This window comes from Nothobranchius furzeri, chromosome 4 (assembly GCF_043380555.1).
Source record: "Nothobranchius furzeri strain GRZ-AD chromosome 4, NfurGRZ-RIMD1, whole genome shotgun sequence".
NCBI classification, from domain to species: Eukaryota; Metazoa; Chordata; class Actinopteri; order Cyprinodontiformes; family Nothobranchiidae; genus Nothobranchius; species Nothobranchius furzeri.
Window position 1 is genome coordinate 5,001,805 of NC_091744.1, and position 19,871 is coordinate 5,021,675.

The 19,871-nt window shown below is 44.7% G+C and overlaps 1 protein-coding gene across 7 annotated transcripts in view; it reads right to left on the reverse strand.

The window, feature by feature from the left end:
• Positions 1-19,871, reverse strand: part of add3a (adducin 3 (gamma) a) — a 162,745-nt gene that overhangs the window by 85,196 nt on the left and 57,678 nt on the right. For 2 of the 7 annotated variants that reach the window (XM_070550013.1, XM_070550016.1), the window contains one exon: positions 9,932-9,986. The exons of the other annotated variants lie outside the window; for them this stretch is intronic. The gene's annotated coding sequence lies outside the window, so the exon portion shown is untranslated. The remainder of the gene's footprint in view (positions 1-9,931; positions 9,987-19,871) is intronic. 7 annotated transcript variants of the gene reach the window in all.

Genomic DNA, 19,871 nt, shown 5'->3' on the forward strand with positions numbered 1-19,871 from the left:
CTAAAAAGAGCACAAGTCACCCCTCTGTTCATTGAGCTCCACTGGCTACCGCTAGCAGCACGCATCAAATTCAAATTGCTAACACTAGCATACAAAGTCCAAGATGGACGGCTCCCATCTACCTGAATCCTCTTGCAAAGGCTTACGTCTCGGCCCGGCCGCTCCGGTCATCACAGGATCGTCGGCTAGCAGTGCCTACACCACGCTCAGGACAATCCAGACTCTTCTCATGCATCGTTCCACAAATGTGGAATGACCTTCCAAGCACTACCAGAACAGGGGCTTCATTTTCAACATTCAAGAAACTCCTGAAGACCCTGCTCTTCAGAGAGCATCTTCTTAACTAGCACCCTCCCTGCAACCGTCCCCCCTCTCCACCGTCCACTCCTTGTTCCCTCCTCTCCATGATTGATGTCAAGTTGTTGTTGTTATTGTTGTTGTTAGCCTCAAGGGCAACATGCCGATTATCACTTGTAAGTCGCTTTGGACAAAAGTGTTTGCTAAATACATAAACATAATCTGTTAATAGACATAAACAGTATTTTATGCAAAAAATTGTGTTCATAACTTAGTCTGAGATGTTTAATATATCTAGTATAGCTGGCATTTAGTGGTGAACAGATTTGGCTCAATATTTGGCAAAAATCAGTGAGCTTTCGCTCTCTCTTGCCCTTAATAAACACTTGATTTATGAAGTGTTACATAACATATCTACAAACTATTCATCAACTATTTATATGGTGGGCCTGACAGCAAAGTGGTACAGATTTTTGTGAACGTTTTAAGTCACTGTCTTCAGAAACACTTTATAATTTATCCACTATATATATATATATATATATATATATATATATATATATATATATATATATATATATATATATATATAAATCAATAAAGCCGGATTACATCAGCTAATCTTCATGAAGACGAACCAGATGGTTAGAATCTTCACCCCCATTCGCGATATTGGAAGAGTTTGTTAAACTAGCTGACAAACGCCTCTAAGCGTGAGCGTGGGAGAAAAGTGACAGCTCCCATTCTTCTTTTGGTCATGTTGGTCATGGATACTCATAATATCAGAAGAAATGTCATGTCATGCAATCAAAACCCAGAACCAGAGCTTTCTGTTTCCAGAGATTGCCTCAATCTCAAGATAACTTAGCTCTTTTCTGACCCGTTGGTCTCAGATGGGCTGCATGATCATAAATAATTAACTATTGTCTCATTTTATATAGAATGTATATCTATCTACCAAGTGGTTAAGCAGTAATTTTAATCTAAAACCTTCGAATGTTCATTTGATGCGTGGCTTCATAAAGGATGTGTTCCACTTGGTTTTTAAAGAACTGTGCTTATGGCCTGAGGGTGCACACAAACAACAGGCATCCTAATCCAAACCCTCATTTCAATCTTTACGTGTTTCTGTGCTTGGTGAACACAAACGATCCTTAAACTAGGGCCTTACACGGACAAGCACCATCATACATTGGTGATCTTCTTAGTCCCTACACCCCCAGCAGGTCCCTGAGGTCCAGTGATCAAAGCCTACTGATTGTGCAGCACACCAGGCTAAAGACCAAAGGTGACAGATAATTTGCTGCTGTGGCCCCCAGACTCTGGAACCCTCTCCCCCTGAGCCTGAGATCAGTGGACTCAGTGAACTCCTTTAAAAAGCAGCTAAAGACTCACTTGTTCAGGCTGATTTTGGTGTGACCTTCATCACCCTCTCCTTGTGCTGCTCTCCCTATCCACCTTCCTCAGGATCCACTGATTTCCCTCTTTCCTATTCACTCTTTCTCTTTCTTTACATTTTTAATCACAATTGTCTATTTTTTGCTCATTAAAAATATAATTTCAATCATTTTCCAAATTCTTTTTTATATTTTTTACATATTTTTTGTGAAGTGCCTCGTGATTTTTATCTTGAGAGGCCCTATAGAAAAGATCTTTTCTTCTTCTTCTTAAACTGATATAAAGTGACAGAAAGATAAAATGAGCATCAACTTGACTGGCAGCTCTTAGTGTTTTTGGTACTGAACAGGAATTCCTTTATTGCAAGCTTATTGCAATTAATTACTTGCTATAAAAACATTTAAACAACCACAAAAATAAAGTTACTTCTTATTTGTTAAGTGAAAAAAATCAGAAATCCTATTTGTAAAGATGCAACAAATATGCATCTATTGCATAGTGCTCGATTAGGTTTTTGTCTCTTTTCACGAATCATTTTACAGAAAAAATGGTAACATTTGAATTTAAAAATCAACAAGACAGACAGAAAAGTATGTAACGTAACACTGACTTTTCTGATCCTCAGCCCTACTGGTGCAAATTGGAATTACAACTGTCATAAACCACCCTGCAGCAGCCTGCTGTAGCTAGCACTAACAATGAGCTAACACTAACAAGAGCCAACTAATACTAAAATAAGCCACAAAGTGAAAAGATCCACACTAATGGCCAAAAGGTATTACTACTACAAGTCCAGTAGCAACAAAGCCGGGTCACCATCAGTCTGTGATTTAGTAGCCTCCTATGCTACCACCGATGTTCACCCTGGTTTTAGCTCATCTTCAAAACCTTTACTTCCAGGCTCTGCTATCATGCCAACAACAAAGCAAACTTCTTCTTTCTCTTCTGCTAGTGCTTTTTATTGGCAATCAGCAAATTGAAAATGCTAACAATTAGCATAACAGCTAACAGCCATAAAGCAGGTAAAGAGTAGCCCCTATAGGGCACCTACCTGCTCCACAAAAGTGATAAGTGCCGTATCTGACCAACAGAGAGCTGCAGAGTGGTGTCAAATATGAAACAGGCCACAATTCTAACTCAACAATCACTGAGATCAATGTTAAAGCTCTAACTTAAAGTTTAAATAACTATTTAGTGTTACTTTAATAATTCGTAAATGCTCTGTGAGGATTGTGGTGAATGCTTTCCAAAGTGAAAGTAGCTGTTTTGTCCTCTTAAGAAAGCAGGCTTTATTTTCCAGACACCTTGTTTTTTGGGTTGATGAATGAGATGCACCTCAGCAGCTGGGCAGTACTTCACAATGTCCCATCATCAGAGATAAACAGCTGCAGGATTCTAACAGTTTGACCCCAAGAGAGGGTGGGAGTAGGAAAAGGTTGTGACACCTCTAATATATCACTCAATATATGTAAAGCAGTGAAGTTCAGGAGTTCATGAACTTCCTCTCCCTTTTTGCAAAATGTTTTATGAAGCAGAACTTCGTTAAAGTACCAGTGCAGCAGATGTAATCGAATTACCAAACTAATTATGCACTGTTTCTTTCCTCAAATGGAGCTGTGTTGTTGTTTCTGAGCAACCAGTAACTCATCTGTGGTCAAGCAACAAGACAAAACAGCTTATTGCTCAATCTGAGGAGGCAGACGTGTACGATATGTCAGCATGCGCGTCTGGATGAGATCATTATGAATCAAGACAGAAAGCAGAACTGCAACCCAGTCTTTGCACACACACACACACACACACACACACACACACACACACACACACACACACACACACACACACACACACACACACACACACACACACACACACACACACACACTCACATTCAGGGCTCAGGGCACAAACAATTGCACACTAGCATGTGTTTCCATAGCAACGCCAAACAAACAGTCCATGCAAGTGTTGATCCCACCCCGAAAGATGAAAAGAGAGGAACCAAGGCAGAGATGAGGATAGAAAGTGAGAGTGAAGAAGAAAGAGGCAGTGCAGCAAACCATTTGGGTTTAAGTCGCTACATTCACCTCAGTCTGTTCTTTTTAAATAAAGAATGAATAAGCAGAGCTGAAGGAACTCTTCAATTCCTGCATCTATTTTCATGTTTTGGACCAAACTTCAAAGAATCACATCTGAAGCCAGACGCGGTTGTTTACTCAGTTATTTCACAACAAAGTCCAAGAAATTGTGAAACTTCCTCATCCCACCAGCATCCCACAAGCCTTTTCATGTTGTCCCACCTCACAGGTCGAAGCCTGACCGCACACCGACCGGCCTCCCAACAGACATTCTCATTCAAGCCCGCACTCCAAGAAAAGACAAGGGAGTGTTTCAACAATAGACATGAAGCTTTGTATCGGAGTCAAGGCCTGCTATTGAAGGTTAGTAACTTCCCAGGTCAGTCAAGGCTGAAGACGCCCACATCCGCGGATTAAAAGAGCGCTGGCATTTAGACGTGTTGTTTGTGAAAAAGAAACCTTTGCCCACTTGGACTTTTGCCATTTTCTCATTTTTTCAACATAAAACATGCATCTCTGCATGTTTCTGGTTAAAGGTTCTGGGTTACTTTTCACTAAATCAGCAACATTTTCCCCCCGCTGATTCAAGTTTCCATGGAAGCAAATAACTATTTACTAGAGTTCAACTGCATATTAAAATAAATTATTGACTGTTTAAAAAACTGGGTCACTAAATAACAAACATATCACTAGTCACCAGTGATTTATGCACCTGACATTTATGGCTACACTTCTATTAGACACAATAAACCTGTTGTTTTATTGGTTTACAGTGCATACGTCTCAACTGCAGAGTAGTAAAAAGGTATAACTTGGTACTAGCACATAGGGTTCACAAGAAAAATGAAGTGAACTACTAAATGACTTGTGTTCCTGGAAAGAACGCGTATCGCTTGCCTGCTTTCATGTCAGAGCTCTAAACTAAGATCATGTTGAAAGGTGATGAAATTTAGCCGATTTGGCTATATCTTGAAACGATTTTGCTCGAGCTTTTATGTGATGGACTCTCAACCAAGTTGTCAATGGGTTTGTTAAGATTGGCTAAGCTCAGATGTGGCAGTCATGTTGACCTTGACTTTCTCCAAAAGTTAATCAGTTGAAGATGTGCATCCAGTAAATATTTTCTGAGTTTCATAAAAATACAACTGAAAAACTAGGTTGAATTGAACAGTCCAGCCAAAGAGCTCATTCATTGTGTAGCCCTAAGCATATGTTGGGGATTATTTTTAACTACTACGGCATAAAAGGTGGACCCAATATCTGTAAAAGCCTCAAAATTGCAATGTAACTACGCACGATAAACACATCGCAGGTCCTGCTGCAATGTCGGAGGCAGATTAACTCAGTGTGGTGTCATCTAAAGTTAATGGTACCCGACACGCAGTGATTCACCAATCACAATCGTTATTACTCAGTTTGCAGAAGCAGACCGTGATCAGTGTTTTCCAAATGTCATCTGGCTACTTGATACATCAATCAACAACACACTGAACAGCAACTGGTTTCAGCAACACCTGTGGGAAATGGTGGTGGCACTTTGAACCAATAACCCTTCCTCCGTTGGATCAGGTAAGAAGTCAACAAAAAGTTTGACGCCAATATGAGAATGCTAAGGGAAGTTATGATGAAAACGTTGTAACAAAGACACGTTTGAAGACACTTTTATCAGTTTCCAGCAGTATCTTATGTTGGGTTGTGAATGCAAGACTTGTTGTGGACTAACTATTTTATTGGAGGACATTAATTACACCCTTGCAGATTTAAAAAGACCATTTTTGTTTGAGATGGCTTAGTTCTGTCAATCATCATCCATCCATTCATTACCGTTCGCTTATATGGGGTCGGGTCGCAGGGGCAGCAGTCTAAGCAGATCGGCCCAGACTTCCCTCGCCCCAGCCACTTGGGCCAGCTCTTCCAGGGGGAATCCCAAGGCGTTCTCTGGCCAGCTGAATGATATAGTCTCTCCAGCGTGTCCTGGGTCTTCCTTTGGATTCCCTCCCAGTTAAACTTGCCTGGAAAACCTCACCAGGGAGGCGTCCAGGAGGCATGCTAACTAGGTGCCCGAGCCACCTCAACTGGCACCTGCCGACGTGAAGGAGCAGTGGATCTACTCTGAGACCCTCCTAGATGACAGAGCTTCTCACCCTATGGCTAAGGGAGAGTCCAGACGCCCTGCAGAGAAAATTAATTTCAGCTGCTTGTATTCGTGAACGTAGGTGAGGGTAAGAAAGTAGATCGACCAGTAAATTCAGAGCTTCGCCTTTTGGGTCAGCTCTTTCTTTGCTACGACAGACAGGTACAACGCCCGCATCACTGCAGACACAGCAACAATCCGCCTATTGATCTTGCGTTCCATCTTTTCCTCTTCATGAATAAGACCCTGAGATACTTAACCTCCTCCACTTGGGGCAGGACCTCATCCCTGACCTGGAGATGGCTTTCTATCCCTTTTTCTGTCAATGACATGAGTCTTAAAATGATGAGTTTGACATGTTGAGAAGAATGACAAAATAATTTACTGTTTTCACAGTTAAGATTGTATCATGTTGCAAAAAAGGGCTGATTTGACCCAGAAGTATTTAATTTGTAAAACATCAACCGATTTACTGTTGAAAATGCTGGTATTTTTTTTTATTTCACAATAAATATTACTGGGTTGGAAATGATTGTAATGTGAATTCTGTCCAATATTGTGCAGCCCTAGTTACAGCCATCCTTTACATTTGCCAAGGTTAGTTGTCTGTGGCAGCCATCTTTAACTGGGTTGACTCCAACAGTTGATCAGTACATACATGCCCGTGTCTAACAAGACGGGAAAACATTTTTGTTGTAGTTATTAAATAAAACACAACTCTACAATGAAGTAGACATACAGAGTCTCTTTTACAGGGCTGTGTCCCGCTTATCTCATCAGACCGCTCGATAATAATCTGTCCGACGGGAAAAAGAGCCTCTGGAGAGTGTGCGTTTGTGCGTTTCAGTGAGTTGATCCATGTTTCCCGGCCTGTCGTACTCAAGCTTCCGGCACCAATCTGCACGAAAATCTCATTACAGGTGTCACACCCTGTCCTGTCTCCCCATTCTGTTCAGTCCTGTGTCCATGTTAATTGCTCCCACCTGCCTCTCGTTTCCCAATCACCCAAGCTCCCAGCCCTCTTGTATTTAAACCCCTTCAGTTCTTTGTCTCTTGTTGGATCATTGTTTCTATGTTAGCGTGTTCTCTATTAAAACCTTTAATCGTTCCTGTGTGCCTGCTTACCTGCATCCCTAACTCACATATGGATCCTTGCATCCGCTTCATTCACCGCCACACGCTGACAGAATGATCCAACCCACTAAAGGATCCAGCGGGGAGATTCTCCCCTGGGAGTGCCTGCTCCAATTTCTCTCCTCGGACCACCAGCCGGCTTCTCCTCCTCCGGCGTCGCCTCGCCGCAGACGCCGCCACCGAACTTCATTCTCTGCGATCCTCTCCACCCTCCCGGAGCCAGATGAGAGGTTGAACCGGGAGACGCTCCAGATCGCTCCTGCTACGTGGGCACCAGACTGGCTGTGTGCTCCCCCGGGGTTGGCCCACGGCGTGGGGAAGGATGCCGGGCTCCACCGCAACCCTGTGTCCCAGGATATAGTCGTGAGCTCGCCGCTGCCCCGGCTCGGCGCACCAGCTTGGACCCGCCCCCAGTTAGACCAGCAGTCCCGTGTCCAGTCCAATCAGCGCCTCCGTCATCTGCAGGCGGAGGAACCACACCTACAGCCCAGCTGACAGAGCTCGCCGGTCTCCAGGCGGAGCTTGGCCGGATCCGTCAGCTCGTCAGCCTCCAGGAGCTCCAGCTGGACACACTATCCTCCCCGAATCACCAGGAGAAGGTTTCAGTCCAGTCAGCAGCTCCCTTGTCTAAGGGTCAGAGGAGCGAGCCCGCGGTCCACCCAGCAGAGCTCGCCGGTCTCCGAGCTGAGCTGGCCCAACCCCATCAGAGCCTCAGTCTCCAGGAGCTCCAGCTGGACGGTCTGTCCTCCCTGCTCTCCCAGTTTCCGGCGCCTCCAGTTCGGTCTGCTCCAGCCCCGGCAGTGACCCCAGAGGCTCTTCCCCCGAGCCGGCCAGCCCAGAAGTTGGCAGCTCCTCCTGCAGCGGCTCCGCCTCCACTCCAGAAGTCGACGGTTCTGGTCCAGATGTCGGCGGTCCAGAAGCCAACGCCCCCGGACCAGAAGCCGACGCCCCCGAACCAGAAGTTGACGCCCCCGGACCAGAAGTCGAGGCCCCCAGACCAGAAGTCGACGGTCCAGAAGCCGACGCTCCCGGACCAGAAGTCAACGCCCCCGGACCAGAACCCGACACCCCCGGACAGAAGCCGATGCCCCCAGACCAGAAGCCGACGCCCCCGGACCAGAAGTCGACTCCCCCGGACCAGAAGTCGAGGCCCCCGGACCAGAAGTCAATGGTCCAGAAGTCGACGGTCCAGAAGCCGACAGTCCAGAAGCCGACACTCCCGGACCAGAAGTCGACGCCTACGGACCAGAAGTCGACGTCCCCGGTCCAGAAGTCGATGGAGGTCGACGTCCCCAATCCTGAAGTCGACGCCCCTTCCAGTCCTGTGGTCGACGCCCTTTCCAGTCCTGAGGTGGACACTCTCTCCAGTCCAGAGGTTGACGCTCTTTCCAGTCCAGAGGTCGAAGCTCTCTCCAGTCCAGAGGTCAATGCTCTCTCCAGTCCAGAGGTCGACGCTCTTTCCAGTCCAGAGGGCGACACTCATTCGTATCCAGAGGTCGACGCTCCTTCGTGTCCAGAGGTCGACACTCCTTCGTGTCCAGAGATCGACACTCCCTTGTGTCCAGAGGTCAACGCTCCTTCGTGTCCAGAGGTTGACTCTCCTTCGTGTCCAGAGGTCGACGCTTCTTTGTGTCGAGGTCGACGCTCCTTTGTGTCCAGAGGTCGACGCTCCCTCGTGTCCAGAGGTCGACGCTCCCTCGTGTCCAGAGGTCGATGCTCCCTCGTGTCCAGAGGTCGACTCTCCCTACAGTCCAGAGGTCGACGTCCCCTCCAGTCCAGAGGTCGACGTCCCCTCCAGTCCAGAGGTCGACGTCCCCTCCGGTCCAGAGGTCGACATTCCCTCCAGTCCAGAGGTTGACGTTCCCTCCAGTCCAGAGGTCGACGTTCCCTCCAGTCCAGAGGTCGACGTCCCCTCCAGTCCAGAGGTCGACGCCGTCTCCAGTCCATTGCTCGACGACGTCTCCAGTCCCGTGGTTGACGCCGTCTCCAGTCCCGTGGTCGACACCGTCTCCAGTCCAGTGGTCGACGCCGTCTCCAGTCCCGTGGTCGACGCCGTCTCCAGTGCATTGGTCGACGCCGTCTCCAGTCCAGTGGTCGACGCCGTCTCCAGTTCCGTGGTCAACGCCGTCTCCAGTCCCGTGGTCGACGCCGCCGTCACCAGTCCAGAGGTCGACGCCGCCGCCTCCAGCCCAGAGGTCGACAACGACGCCTCCAGCCCAGAGGCCGACAACACCGCCTCCAGCCCCGAGGCCGACGACGCGCCTCCAGCCCAGAGGCCAACGACGACGCCTCCAGCCCAGGGGCCGACGCCGCCGCCTCCAGCCCTGAGGTCGTCACGCCGCCTCCAGTCCAGAAGTCAAAGACGTGTTCTCCGGCGTCTCTGCCTCTGGTCACTGCCAGTCCTGCCCTCACCAGGTGCGGGCCCCCAAGAGCCCGCTGTCGCCTCCTCCCCTGCCACAGACGCAGGCCTCCAAGAGCCCGTCGTCGCCTCCTCCTCTGCCACAGACGCAGGCCCCCAAGAGCCCGTCGTCGCCTCCTCTGCCCCAGGCTCAGGCCCCCGGACTTTACTGGTCCCTGCCTCCTCTCCATCGGTCCCTCGGTCCCTCCCTCCGGGTCCCCCTCCTCCCGCCCTGCTCTATGTTCCTGTGGGCATCTGGAATCCGCCCTTGGGGGGGGGGGGGGGTGTACTGTCACACCCTGTCCTGTCTCCCCATTCTGTTCAGTCCTGTGTCCATGTTAATTGCTCCCACATGCCTCTCATTTCCCAATCACCCAAGCTCCCAGCCCTCGTATTTAAACCCCTTCAGTTCTGTGTCTCTTGTTGGATCATTGTTTCTATGTTAGCGTGTTCTCTATTAAAACCTTTAATCATTCCTGTGTGCCTGCTTACCTGCTTCCCTCACCCGCATATGGATCCTTGCATCCCCTTCATTCACCACCACGCGCTGACAACAGGAAAGGAAAAAAAAAAAGACAGAAAGTGATGCTGATGACCTCCAGAAGGTCAGGCACTTTGGTGCATGGGCCACCGGGACAGTTTTAGGTTGACAACTAAAATACAAGCCTGGGAAAACCCAGAGTAAGACCACTGCATTTCATCACTAGTTTGTATTTGTGCATATAAAAGAAAAGAGATGAGCAGATTCCCCACATATTTCTATACCAAAATGTCATTTCTTCATATATAAACAAAATAAAAGCAACTCTGACATTTTACATCTATTGCTTCACTCAAACCTATTATAGCACCTGCTCTATAGCTCTGGAAAATGAACCAGCATCTTGGGGAATTGATTCCCACGCTTCCTGCTGTAATTTCCTCATTTGCGGTTTGTGTAATGATTTCTAGTCATTATTAAAATTAGTCTAGTTTCTTTCCATCTCCTTATCACAGTGATTTTCTGGTTCCCCACATGATTTTCCTGCTGTGCTTCAGTGTCTTTCTCTTCCTCCTGCTTACAGTCACTGATACATTTGTTTGTGTGTATAAAAGACAGACTTCCTGTCGGGAAGCGGGGTCCCGAAGAGGGGCAGTGGCATGTCGCCAGAAGTCACAACTTTCTGCCGGATTCATGGTTGTGTGAGTGTGTGTTCGCTTCTTCTGCACAATGCATTGAAGTGTAATCTTCCATGTCCTGATCTCTCTGAGCATCTAGTTACCCCCCAGTCGAGTCATTTTATTAGAGATTCTCCAACATCAAAGAGATTTGAGCTGCACTCAAATGTATCTAATAAATGCTTCAGCAGCACGGTGGCTCAGGAATAAGGCCAATCATCTGCTGCTATCTGTTCTAGAATCAAGAGAGGATTCACAGTTTTTTTCCAGACTACTAATTAGACCACCAAGGGAGGAAAAAACATCAGGCCCTCACAGACTGTCCACTGTTTCTATAACTCTTCCTGCTGGTCTTTAACCTCATTTTCACAATTTCTAATAAAGGAATCAGATCTGTCTGCTCAAAGAGATTTAACGTATTCTATGAAATACCTTAAAAAAATCTCTTGTCAACAAAACCATACCTAATATCATATGAGACATCAAGCAGTTTAATATGGCTTTTCCATTTGAACAAAAGTCTTTTTAGGTCAAGGAAAACCAAAATCAGACAACACAAGGCTATCACCAAATCCAGGTCAGGGTAGTTCTGAGGAATATGTTATATATGGATTTAAAAATGCACTGGAAACGGGTCAACCTAGGGAAGGAAAACACACAAATATAGGAATTGCATCAACTGTTGTTCATCTGTGAGGATGAGTAATTCTGTTTGAGTGAGTAGGTCCAGCTGTTTCCTAGATGTCCTTCACAGTCAGAGTCCAACGCACACACCAGTTTAAAACCACACCAATCGGTTGTCATCAGGAAGTCCTGACAAACCTCTTATGATGCAATCCGGAAGGAAAACTATAAAGCACGGATGAGTCATGTGACATCCTGCTCAGATGCGGTCTAAAGGGAACAATTTTCCAGATAAATAATTCAGAAAACCAACAAAAGACCAAGATCTGCCAGGGATCCGCATGCTGATAGCCTGGAAATCCATCCTATATATGTGAATATATGTGAATACATAGGATGGCCATGACCCATTGATGGATCTCAGTCATGGGGCGGGAACTACGATTGTCTTTAAAACTGTCTGCTCATGCTATTGGACAACAAAGAACGTGACATATTTACCACTACAGATGTCATTCAACGGGACAGTGCCCCATAGACCGTTAGACAAGACGCAAATTCATCCTTTTTCTAAATAAACTTAATTACCTCTATCCGCTGTTGACTAAAAGCCCAAGTCTAAATAGTCCAAAGCTGACGCCAAATCCATTTCAAATAAGCCGTCCTCATCTTAGTTTTGCTCAGTGGCAGTAACATCCCACCCACCAAACTGATAGAGCGCTGTGATTGGCCCACCAAACTGATAGAGGGTTGTGGTTGGCCCACCAAACCAATTAAGCGCTGTGATAGACCTTCTCCACAAAAAAAAAATCATGGATGAGGAATCTCCGTTAAATGTCAGTAAAAATTACAGTGGATAACTGTGATGGCAACAGTAAATGGCCGTAAAATCTGTCATGGTCTGAGGTGAGTGGTTCATTTATGACCTCTGAGTGCTTAATTGCAGGTGAGTGGCACTGGGGAGAGGGCAGCTGCAGCCAATCTGTCATCTACCAGTTGGTGTATAAAGGGAGCAGGGAGACGACATCACCTCGCCGAATGATTGCTCACCTTGGTACACTCCAACCTGAGATCACAAAGCCAACTCTCAAGTTTAGAAATATTGCATTTGTCTTGCGCTTCAGCATATGTGTAATTCCTGTTCCCTGTCTTCAGGTATCCTCGCTATCACCACCTTGTCAGCCATAACCACGGATTATCACTCAACGACGTCTCCCCGCTCAACCTGACCGACCCACTCTCAGCTACTCACCCCGCACTCACCTTCGCTCATCTGGGTTCTCTTCTCAAGCTCGACCCTCACCTCAGGCTTGACCAGCCTCCTAGTCTTCAACTAAAATTCCCTAACTCACCTCCACACCTTCAAGCTCACTCGGACCCTCGCCTCATGTTGACGGCGCTCCTGCATTTGATGCAATTTGCTGGGTTCCTTATATAGGAAACTTTTTACTGATTGGCTTAATGAACTGACCTGTATTGGAATGTTTACTATGCAAAGTGCCTTTAGATGACTCTTGTCGTGATTTGGCGCCATATAAATAAACCGAATTGAATTGAACGTAACCCGCCTTGCCAGCTGGTGGTGGTTGGAGACACCGGTGGCACCTGTGTTCGGCAGCCTCACACCCTTGTTTAGACCACGTTATAAATCTTGTGATCAGTAAGAACATAAATCAAAGCTTTGCCCTCTGGCTCATCTCCATCATTAATACAACAGACTGAAGAATGACCGTAACATTGCTGAAACTTTGACCATACTGCATCCCCGCAAAAATACATCACAATACCTAAAGTCTTCCATGTGTGGTAGAATCTCACCTCCAAAACAGAGGGAGAATTCCAACTTTTCCTGGCTGAGTACTATGACCTCAGAATGAAACGACGAATGTGAGCCATCAGATGTGAATGCTTCCTCAGTTTGTGCTGAATTTAGAGCTGTCTACTTGTTATTGGAACACCCAAGAGGACTGTTAGATCCTAGTCTAAATGGGAACGTAAACCATCAGGATTCTTAAGGCAATAGGAGCATGCAGAGTAAAAATCACCGTAGAAATGTGCAGATGTTTTCTGAGGCTCCTGATGAAGCAGCACAAGCATGGCAATCACTGTCTTCGACTTACAGTCTTCATCCTATTGGTATAGAAGAAGGCGGCCGGGCCACGACCCTATGTCATGGCAGCACTGCAGACAGACCACATAAAAGCCTAAAATGGCATCACTGACGTGTAATTGCACTGTTGGATTTATGTTAAAGGTCACTTCCTTCTCACAGTGTATTTTAAGGTGAGAATCATGTTTCGTCCTAATTATCCACCGATTTGTTAGGGAGCTGAAAGCATGGATCCCATCAGGACCCTAACAGGAGACAAAGTTTGACTTGGAAGTAATCAAGAGGAAACCAGACGACTTCTTTCCTGTGCGTGTGTCTCCCGGCTCACGATGAGGGGAGTACTGACAGCTGCTTGATATATATGCTGATGCATTTTTCGACCGTGCACATTGATACCACAGCTATGCACCGTGAAATTCCACAAGTTCTTCATTTCTCCCACACTTTACATTCATCCTTCTCAACTGACAGCAGCACACTGATCCCTCTTCCCCCCTGTGATTTTCTTACAAACTCCTCAAAGATTACCTGCTGTTTTGAGACAAACGCGCGGAGAGATGAATGGGCGGCTCATCGCTGCAGTTAGCCAGTAAGAGTATCATCTTTAGACGAGAAAAAAGAAGAGTCATATAGTCGAGATGGTGACTTCAATCGATTTACAAGGTGCCTGATGGAACATGCAGGCCTGTCGTTTTTGTTTTTATACCACAGCGTTTTACAGTTGTGGGTCTTTAGGGGGTGACATTCTGCACCCTTAAGGCTTTCAAGTCCTCCTCTCTGTTTAACCAATCACAAAATCACAGCAGGCCCGTCTCATAGCTTGTGTTTGAAACCGAGCGTGAAGGGATCTCTTCACATTTATGAGAAACGCTTTGCAGATGTATGGCCAGTAGGTGGGCGAAGTCGAAATACTCAGAGCACATGGGGAAACTCATTTGTCAGAGAAAACCAGACACTATCTGAACTCACTTATTAACAGCTCACAGTTTCCCATCGCTTTAACAGAGGACCAGTAACTGACCAGACCAGGATTTGCACTGGAAATAAATCTGATTATGTCATCAGCTGATTTTTAACTACATCTGTAAAATATTTTATAAAGTTCTGGAAATTGCACACTAATCTTGGTAGCTTCTCAGAATGATGACGTTCTCCGTCTTCTTCTGTCCTGCTCTGCTTTAACTGGAACCCTCCTTTGTCTCCTCTCTTCCCTTTTTTTAGCCTCCAGTCTGTGTGAATCCGTCTGTCTCTAATCCTCATCCTGTGCGGCTCACTGAAACCTCAACGTTCATTTGTCCAATTCTTTGTTTGCCGTCCCAATAGAGGGTGTCTCCCATTCCCCTTCAGCCCATCACCCATCATCCCTCTAACAAAAACCTACCTCCACCACCCTCCATCCCTCAAAACTACTATCAATCACTCATTCCTCTCCTCTCCTCTGATCCATTGTTTACATCCATCGTCCAGCCACCAGGCCCTCCTCCTTACTCACAAGTTCTTGTTGAGGAAAGGACAGTGCAGCCTCTTGGCAGCTCTCCACCCTCCCGCGTGGGCGGAAAAATAAACAAGAGTCCACATGTTTTAGAGGAATTTTAATGACTTCCATATCTTTGGCTACATTACCCATAAAGCTACAGACAGCATGAGGGAAGCAGCGGACTCAGAACGAGGCCGCTTAGCGGCACTGATGACGAGTTTGTGAACCTGAGCCAAGACGCATCCTTTGAAGTTGTGAGAGACTGTAAAAGGTCGGGCCAGTCAGACGCCACATAGACAAATCTATCAACTGATATGCAGGACAAAAGTTAAACGTAGGGGAAAAAAAACATCTGTCTAGTGTCTCCCACTTTTATACAAACCTGAACTAGAGGAAAGTTTTCCTATGGAAACAATTTTGATGGGATGAAACTGTGACAAAGGATACTGAATAAGTCACAGCAGAACTAGTGGGGTGTCTCACTGTCCATTTTCCAACAAGTACTGCAGCTCCCGGACTGTTTAGCGATAGAAAATCTTCCTCTAGTTAAGACCAAACAAGTAACATCTCCCTGGTGTTCATGTTTGAGCATCTCCACATTACACCAGACCTAAAACGACTGGGTAACAAAACTGAAGGTGACGTTTTTCACGTCTTCAGGGTTTTGTTTTGATGCTTTGAAATCAATGACTTATTTTTAAAACTGGAACAGCAGAAGCTCAGGAGGTAGAGCAGGTTGGCCAGTAATCAATGGGTTGTAGGGTTGATCTCAGCTCTAGGCAGAGAATGTTGCCGTTGGGTCCTTGGGCGAGACACTTAACCTGCCTTGCCCGCTGGTGGTGGTCAGAGGGACCATGGCACCAGTGCTCCGGTCAGTGGGCCCCAGGGCAGCTGTGGCCACAATATAGCTCATCACCAGGGTGTGAATGTGTGTGTGCCTGGGTGAATGACTGATTGTGTTGTAGAGCGCTTTGGGGGGTTCTAGGACTCTAGAAGTCGCTATATCTAAATACAGGCAATTTTACTATTGTCTTACAAAAAAATATTTCACAAAACACAAAGAAAGATGTTTTAGTACATTTTACCAACATGTTGAGCTGAGCATAATCCATAAAACAACCGTTGCTGATGCATGACGTCTGGTGCCAACTCGTGAGCTTTACAGTTACAATCCTTCATGCAAACGATCAGCTCAAAATTCTTTGTTTCAACGTTGCTTTGCATGAGAATATTAAAAAAGCTGTTGTTTAAAAGAATAACACATTACTGCACACAACCATTTTAAATAAAGTAAAAAGGACAAACTTCACCATTTAATCTTGTTTTCTGGCTGTTTGAAGATGCTTTAACTGGTCTCAAACTTTATCAGGTACTTTTTAACTGTTCCATCACGTCCCTTTGGACTATGCATTGTGCAAACACCTTTAAGGTGTTGGAGCAATAGCTTAATGTATGGGGCTGATGGTAGAAAATCTAAATACATCTAAAATAACGTTTTTGTTTTTTTTTTTTTTGTAAATTTTTTTTACTGACTGACCAAAGTTAAGAGTTTTTTAACCAAAATTTTGCAGGATAAGCCTGGAACAAAGTGGAGGCTTCTACGCAACTTTAAAATTATTATCATGTTTGTCTGTAACAGGTGACCTTAACGCTAAATCTAACCTAGGATATTTTTTTTCAAGTATAGGAGGAATTGTGGACCTACATCCATCAGTGATTGCATGAGACCTCCTTTCTACTGCTGTCTATCAGAGGCTGTGTTAATATTACAGCCCCGAGTGTATTTTAATAAGTTCATGACCCCTAGAAGGTCAGATCACACCACAGAGACCTGACCTGAGATGAGAGGGGGAGCTGATGGGGGCCTCAATGTGAGGACATTCATCTGGGAGATTGCTCCTGTCAGAATGAACAATTAGACCGATTTAAAAAAGACAATCTCAAACTCAATCTTGAAGTGAAGAATCTATCAGATCTTTAGGTTACCGATCTCCATAATGATGCAAACAGTTTGTCCAGTTAGCTTTGATTGTTACTTTTATTTGAAATGTTAAATCCGGTCTGTGTGTCCTAATCGCTGCGATTATGAAATCTGACGATATGTTTTATTACCGAAGTGTTAGCAGAGGGGAGGACACGACCCGCTGGCAGGACCAGTGTTTAGATTTAAGATCTCAAAGTAATATTTTTCTTTCCCCTTCAACCCAGGACCAGCTGTGGAGGAAATGACAAAACGAGAGGAAAACAACAGACACTCATAACATCGAAGCTCGTTTCTCATCTCAAATATGCAAAACGGCTTCGACTTCTTCCACATAGTTCTAAATCTGCACTGTTGTAACCCTCAAACTAAGAAATTTAATTTATTTTTCTTTACTACAAACTCACGAGGCTCGGTTTCTTCACTACTTTGTGCACAAACGTGTTAAATTTAGGTGATTATATGTTTGTAAGAGAAAGTTCAGATTGAGGAAGTGCAGTAATATCATTAATGGTTTCATGTTATGAATACTTCCTAGATCAAAAGCAGAAAATGACAGCTGAGGAGAAATTTGTAGAACAAAGAGACAAACAAAAAACAGAATAATGATTACTATTGAAAATGTATTTTTTATTTGTTTGCTTTGAAGACAAAATACTACTTAGAGATTAAAATATCCATCATCAATTCATGAAATATCTAGTCTATAACTTTGAAAATAGATTCAAGAAAACAGATGTGTACATTTTTATTGTACCATATCTGAGCGTAGATAAATTAGACGTCCAAAGATTAATCTAAAGCCTGGGGCACACAGAAGACAGATGTGCTGCGCCCACTCCATCATTTTAAAAAGAAGCCATTGTAGTTACTAAGTGTGGCTCCACGGGGAGCGCAACGCCACATCCCAAAAACGCCGGTCCACACTGAGGCGCCGGTCTTATTTCAAGCGCCGTAGCTAGGCTGTTTACAACATTGTGGAGTACTTTATTACAAAGATTACGACGCAGAATGGCTCTACAGCACAAACCCAACCGCCAAAACATGGACGAGGAGCTTAGAAATGCTACTTGATTACAGTATTGATAACTTTAAAGTACTATTGATCTTAAAATATTCTAATAAATAGAGTACTTACTTAACCATTTTTAATTAGTCTCTTAAAACACAACGGCAAGTTGCTGCTTCAGTCTGAAATCCTCATTCAGCAGAAAGGAAATGGAATGTCAAAGATTTTAGTAAAAGAAGAAAGAGAAGCGGGGCTTTGGATACAAGCTAATCTTTAAGAATTTATCCTGCGGTCCATTTATGTATAAAAAAAATGACATCACACTCATTATTATAAAAGATAATGTTCATGTTTATTCATTTAGGAGATGCTTTTATCCAAAGCGACTTACAACTTATAACCTATAGGGCGTGTTGTGATCTGTGGGGGAAACCGGAGTACCCGGAGGAAACCCACGCATGCATGGGGAGAACACGCAACTCCACGCTGAAAGGCCGCAGCCGAGTTTCGAGCCTGCAACCTTCGTGCTGCGAGGCAACAGTGCTAACCACTGCGCCACCATGCAGCCCTATAAACTATAATAAAATATAAGTGCTTATTGTAACACTGAGCAGTTTTCTGCCCCTCTGCCCTACTAATTGAAAGTGGAATAACACCTGTCATAAAAAACACTGCAGCAGCCTGTTGTAGCTAACGTGAGCTAACGCTAACATGAGCCAACTAATACTAAAAAACACACAAAGTAAAATTATTCACACTGTTGGACAAAGCAATATATAGCTTACAAGTCCAGTAGCAATAAAGCCAGGTCACCATCAGTCCTTGGTTTTGCAGCCTCTTTTAGCTACCACAGGCCATGCCGATGTTCACTCTGGGTTTAGCTTTAGCTTCACTTCCAAACTTCTTATTCTTGTACTTTTTATTGGTAATCGGCAACCTGAAAATGCTAACCGTTGGCATTACAGCTGACAGCTGTAACGCAAGTAAGCAGCGACACCTACCTGCTCCAAAAAATTGTCAAGTGCAGTTTTGGTCAGCAGAAGCCTAGAGAGTTGTGTCAAATATGAAACTGGTCAAGTTTCTAACCCAACAATCACTGAGGTCAATGTTAATTAAAGCACTAGTTTAAAGGAAAAAAAGTGCTATTATTATCTTAAGACAGTTAAATTACCAATTACAGCATAACATCAAAATAATCCACAAAATGCCCCTTTCATCTCCATGGAGGGGGCGGGGTTTACTGCAACTGAATAGGGGGCATTTTTTGTTTTTGTTTAAGCTTCAAAATCAATATTACAGCATTACACAGCACTAAATGTTTAAATGCTTACTTTAATAAAATACAAATAAGCTAACTGTTTCTGCAGCTGTCTGCATGAGGCAGCCATATTGGATTATGAAGCCACGGTTGGTTCAAAATCCTCCATGTTTAATCAAAGAACTTAAAGGTATTTCAGCTGCTTTGGCCAAGAGGAACGGCACAGAGTGGAACAATACAAAGTTTACATAATGTATTTAAGTTAAATACTCGCTTCTGTAAGCACAACAAACTGATGTGTTTACCATTTCTGGCTGAACACAACCTGCATGTATTTCATTTGCACCGCAGGATCTGCTGTGGTTGGTCTTATAGCAGAAATCTACAGCGTATATAAATATTGCAAAAAATAAAAAATAAAAATAAAACCCCAGCACAAACAAGAATGAACTTGGCCCCAAATCTCAATCATACAGATAAAGTGCTCAGCAGAGGGGAAATATTTGTGGTTAATTGTTGAAATCAGAGATTCTTGGGCTGAAATGGTTTCTGTTTTCCTTGATTTCATTGAGATAAAAGAAACTCCGAGGCACAGAATGCAGAAGACACCAAAATGAATCTTGTAATCTAAGAAATGAGGCAACTCTGGGCTGAAAGTCAGGACTGGCAAGCAGAGGACCTGCACACAAGAGCTATGAATCCACAATCTTTCTCATCAGCCATGAAAGGGGGGCTTTCATAGAGACACCCAGGAAAACAAAGGTCAGAAATAGAAACAAGCTTCTCCAAATGGCTCCTTATCACTGCTCAGTCAG